This window comes from Prionailurus viverrinus, chromosome E1 (genome assembly GCF_022837055.1).
Source record: "Prionailurus viverrinus isolate Anna chromosome E1, UM_Priviv_1.0, whole genome shotgun sequence".
NCBI classification, from domain to species: domain Eukaryota; kingdom Metazoa; phylum Chordata; class Mammalia; order Carnivora; family Felidae; genus Prionailurus; species Prionailurus viverrinus.
In genome coordinates this window covers 34,573,772-34,579,771 of record NC_062574.1, presented here as the reverse complement: position 1 = coordinate 34,579,771, position 6,000 = coordinate 34,573,772, and positions in this window count along the sequence as shown.

Sequence of the window (6,000 nt, the reverse complement as noted above, 5' to 3'; positions counted from 1 at the left end):
CTTTTTGGGAAAAGAGCTCTGGGGTCAGTAGGCAGATCTGGATAATCTGAGTGAAAAAAGATGGGGCGCCTGGATGGCTTAGCCGGTTAAGTGTCCAACTTTGGCGCAAATCATGATTTCGCGGTTTGTGAGTTCAAGCCCTGCGTCAGGCTCTGTGCTGACTGCTCAGAGCCTGGAGCCTGCTTTGGATTCTGTGTCTCCCTCTCCCTCTGCCCCTCCCCCCTCCTCTCTCTCTCAAAAATAAATAAACATGAAAAAAAAAAAAAGAACAGGCACACTCATTACAAAACAGATCGAAATCCAAACTTCATCCTTACTAGCAGTGAATTGGTGGGCGGTGGAGGGGTGGCAAGGAAAAGCAGTCTGAAAGGGGTGCCTGCAGGTAGAAACAGAGGCGTGAGCCTGCATCGCAGGGCATCGGGGCTACAATGGACAATGTGATTCCATTTCGTGACCTATACTGACAGGAGTATCCAGTGTTCCCTTCCATCGGTGTCCAGAAGTCATCCATGTATACCCATTTGCTACAAACTAAGCTAGACTGAGGCCACGTCCGTGCTTGCCACATCTCTTTCTCCGTGCGCCCAAAGAGCCGATGGCCCCAGATTCTCCCAGCTCTCCCAACAGTGCTCAGGAAGGAAAAGGAGACTCAACAGCTCTAGGAGGGCATGCGGAGACCAGGGTTTAAAAATAGCTGCAACCTGATGGCTGGCAAGGAAGTTTATGTTTGACTTGAACATCCAGGACCTAAAAACCACAAAAGCAATGCCTAGCTCATTCCATGAATGTGGTCTTTCCACAATTATTCTCGAAAGACTCGAGTGTATAGACAGAAGGGATGCGACCTACACTATATGCCAAGGTTTGTCTAAAAATATTTTACACCTGTTCTCTGTTCTGCACACTGGTCATATTTTATCAGTGAAGTAAAGTACTCGTAATGCCAGGAGGAATGTGTTTTTCCTTCCAAGTCCTCCATGTTTTTCCCTTCTGGAAAGCAAACCTCCTCTTCGTTTCTACCTGCACTAAAATAAAGCTAGCACCGTTATTCGTAGGACGTATCTGCCGCCAGAACTACATTTAACTACTCCTATTCTCAAGCCAGTGTTGTTTAAATAGGAACAACCATTTCAGGACTTTTCACAACAGCACGGACCGTTTGGCTGCTCCCAAAAGAAACGTCCGCTTGTATTCTGGGTTTAAATCAACTTGCTGATTGAATGAAAAACAATGCTGAAACATGGGTTTCCCTACCCGCGCCTCAAAACTAGAGACACACGCTCGGGGGTATTTATCACCAAAACATGAATCGAATCGCTTTTAGGATATTACTGTAGGATTTTTATTGAATTCTCGGTGGATGCAAATTACAGATGGGACAAAATGTTGATATAACAAAGATGGTTATGGTTTGCCTTTACATTTCTGATTTCAGAGGTCAACAAACTGAGGGTGAAAGTCAGGACTTCGTGCCTTCTAAATACTGTAAACCCCGAAGAACACACGTTCCATTACCTCACTGACAACGTTTCATAGTGAGGGGATTAGCACCTCAGGAACTGCCTGAGGAAGTATATTTATATCATCGCACCCATTCTGCAGATGAAGAAACTGAGTCATCTGAGTCAAATAACTTAATATGCTTAAGGAAGGAATTAGACTCCATAGCCCCCAGGCATGAGCTGCCGCCTGATTAAATGTTTTCTTCTAGGGTTTGCCCGATTATGAGATGATCTCAAAGCTCCACTTACGGACTATGTATAAAGCAAGTCTTCTAAAATATAAATCTTGAACCTCAAATATTGAGAAATATTTAGTAGAGGTTTACTACTTCACATTCCACTAATAACACGACTTTTAGCCCAAGCTAAACCTCCAAAAGCCCAGCCAGGGGTTCAGCAATCCTTAGTCCATCAAATTCTAACCCTAAATCCTAAAAATTGGCACTCAGCCTAATGAAATTTAGTCCATATAGAAACTACTGAAATTCTTTTCAGCCATTTTAAAAACAGGTTTTTCTGGGGCTCCTGGGTGGCTCAGTCGGTTGAGTGTCCAAATTCAGCTCAGGTCATGATCTCACAGTTCGTGAGTTCGAGCCCCACATCGGGCTCTGTGCTGGCAACTCAGAGCCTGGAGCCTGCTTTGGATTCTGGGTCTCCCTCTCTCTACCCCTCCCCCACTCATGCTCTGCCTCTCTCTCTCAAAAATAAACATTAAAAAAATTTTTAATGGGTTTTTGTTTATTGTGCAGTTTAAACATGTTCCAAACTCATAACAACACTAATGGGAATGCAAGTTCATCCATAACAGCTTATGCTTTTAAAGTGCAACTTTTTACAAATGCTTGTGTCGAGGGCTGACTTTCAATAGATCGCACTGAGGGAGCTGCTCTGCTGTGTCCAAAACCCTAACTCAGAAGCCGGTCATCTAACAATGGTTTAGCACTAGGTTCCCCACGAACCTAGTGCGTTGTGTTAGGAGCCAGGGAGTGGCCCCCATCCCTAAAATGTAATTTTATAAACCTAAGTGTATTTTGATTTTTTTTCCAAGGGAGGCTTTCAGAACCAGTTTGTAATAAGAGGTCATTTGGTTTCCTTAGTGTTTTAAAATTAAGGGGAAAAAAGACCATTTACCACAACATCTATACATACAGAAGTCATGGATGTCCAAGTGATTTAGAAGAAAATCACAGGTCCTAGAAACACATTGTTGAAGAGCAAGGTGAGGAATGTGTGAGAAAAGAGCTGCAGGAGGTCAACAATTATAATTCTACTTAGAAGTAATGGGGCCACTAAGTCTACTGTCTTAGTCTGAGAGTATCATCCAGTGGCTCTAAAATGAGAGAAGCAACTTACATTATTGAATTAAGATCAACGAAAGCACTGACTTAATGACTTCTAAAAACATTTCCAGATAGCCTGTAATCATAGTTTATGGCCACCGGAAATATCATGTGTATCTCCCCCAATACATCATCAAGACTCCTGAGCATGGTCAAGAACCTTCCATTAGATTCTTCTCATTAACGCCCTTGTAGGGATTCTACCAGCCATGTGGCTGATACATCAAAAATAGTCTTATTCCCCTAACGTCAGGTCTTAAGAACAACTAATCCCAGGGAACAAAGCATCAAGTTGAAGAGCCTAAATTCTGGAACTTCACGGAGTTTGAGTTCCAAGCCTGCCACTTATTGGCCCCACAATCGTGGGCGAGTTGAACGGTCTCAGCCCCATTTCTGTGAACTGCATCAGAACTGTGCATGGCATGTAGTCAGTGCTCTATGAGCATTTGTTACTCAAATGATTTAAAAGGTTTTTTTAGGGGCGCCTGGGTGGCGCAGTCGGTTAAGCGTCTGACTTCAGCCAGGTCACGATCTCGCGGTCCGTGAGTTCGACCCCCGCGTCGGGCTCTGGGCTGATGGCTCAGAGCCTGGAGCCTGTTTCGGATTCTGTGTCTCCCTCTCTCTCTGCCCCCCCCCCCCCCCCCCGTTCATGCTCTGTCTCTCTCTGTCCCAAAAATAAATAAACGTTGAAAAAAAAAAATTAAAAAAAAAAAAAGTTTTTTTTAAATGGCTTTAACAGAAGTATTGTACTGATGTTCCAGGTATATGCACAGATACTGATCCAAGGTTTGTTAAACACGAAGAAAGTGTCTTCCTACGATAACACACCAAAAAACTGAAGACCTTGGATCTTAAGTGGCCTCCCGGGCCAAATCGATTAAGCATCAACTGATTGGCATAGTGAACACTATCAACAGTTTTATTCAGCAATGGCGATTTTACATACTTGTCTTCTAATGAGGCTGTTTTCCTCTTACCTGATCTTGCCCTTGCGTTATTATCCTTCTGATAACAGCATGCATTGTAGTCAAGCAAAGATGCATTTGTACCCTACCATACCTATGCTATTTTCTGTGTAGGGAAAGGGTATGGGAGATCTCCAACCAGCATTTTACCTCATTAGCTTGACCATGTCCAACTGGAGATACTTTTTTCTGTATGTTACAGTGATTTTTTTTAAGTTTATTTAGAGAGAGAGCGCACACATGCAGAGAGAGAGGGAGAGAGAGAATCCCAAGCAGGTTCTGTGCTGCCAGCACAGAGCCTAAGGACGCAGGGCTCGAACTCACAAACTGAGAGATCATGACCTGAGCCAAAGCCAAGAGTTGGATGCTTCATCGACTGAGACACCCCTATTTTTTTAAGTTTATTTCTTGGAGATGGGGGGAGGGGTACAGAGAGAGAGAGAGAATCCCAATCCCAAGCAGGGTCCGTGCTGTCAGGGTGAGCCCAAAGTGGGACTCGATCTCATGAACAGTGAGATCTGACCTGAGCAGAGAGCAAGAGTCGGGCACTCAACTGACTGAGCCACCCAGGCACCCCTACAGTGACTTGTTTTAATATAACCTACCTCCTAAACATTTGTGCGGATCTCTCAATTAAAATGCCTGTACATAAGACAGCTATATGAGAATGAAATTAACACAAACACACATTGGAACATTTTACACTTAGGGCACCTTTAGTTTCACCTTCAAAAGCTAAGGAGTTAACCACAGTATATAAAGATTGTCATTATCTTTAAGGAGGCGTTTTTGTTGTTGTTGTTGTTGTTTTGTTTTTTTTTAAGGAGGTATTTTGACTGAAGGTCTACATTTGCCATCTAACACAGGCTTAAAGCTATTCAAAGGAGATTTAACAATACACCTGATTTTAGAAAAGACAGGCAGTAAGGAATATTCTAAACCCAAAGAGCTACTTTTTGGTATCATCTTATTCAATCATCAATGAGCTATGCAATCTGTAAGACAGTATTTTGGACACCAAGAACGGGCCATTTAGAGGCTGCTATACCGACAGTATCCATAGTTATAGAAGTAAAAACAATGAGAAAGACCTATTAAGATAATTAACTCATCAGAAGTGCCTGGCTGGCTTAGTGGTAGATCCTGAGACTCTTGATCTCAGGGTTTGTAAGTTCAAGTCCCACGCTCTGGGTATAGAGATTAAAAATAAAATCTTTTTTTTAAGTTTTTTTTTTTTTTAAGTTTTATTTATTTTTGAGACAGAGAGAGACAGAGCATGAACGGGGGAGGGTCAGAGAGAGAGGGAGACACAGAATCGGAAGCAAGCTCCAGGCTCTGAGCCATCAGCCCAGAGCCCGACGCGGGGCTCGAACTCACGGACCGCGAGATCGTGACCTGAGCCGAAGTCGGACGCTCAACCGACTGAGCCACCCAGGCGCCCCTAAAAATAAAATCTTAAAAAAAAAAATTAACTCATCAAATCGTCAACTAAAACATTTCCCACAAAGGGTCAAGAGTGTGACAGCAGAATGGGGAGAAAAAGATTTGGGACCAAGATGTTAAGTAAGCTTTTCTAAGGCTTTATAAGGTATGCTAGACAAAAGTACCTTTTAAAAAAAAAAAAAAATTTACTTTTGAGAGAGAGAGAGAACGCAAGCAGCGGATGTGCAGAGAGAGCGAGGTGGACAGAGAATCCGAAGTGGGCTCCATGCTGATAGCAGAGAGTGGGGCTTAAACTCACCAACTGTGAGATCATGACCTGAGCCAAAGTCAGACACTCAACCAATTGAGCCACTCAGTGCCCCTGACAAAAGTACCTTTTGAAAAAGTTCCATTCCTGAGGATGCCTGTCTGGCTCAGTTAGTGGAGCACGTGACTCCTGATCTCGGGGTTGAATTTGAGCCCCATGTTGGGTGTAGAAATTACTTAACAATAAAATCTTAAAAAGAAAACTTTCCATTCCATGGCTAAAATCAAAACCACAAGAAACAAGTGTTGGCAAGGATGTGGAGAAAGAGGAACCCTTCACACACTCTTGGTGGGAATGCAAACTGGTGCAGCCACTCTGGAAAACAGTATGGAGGTACCTCAAAAAGTTAAAAATAGAACTACCCTATGACCCAGCAATTGCATTACTAGGTATTTATCCAAAGAATACAAAAATACTAAGTCAAAGGGACAGATACATGCACC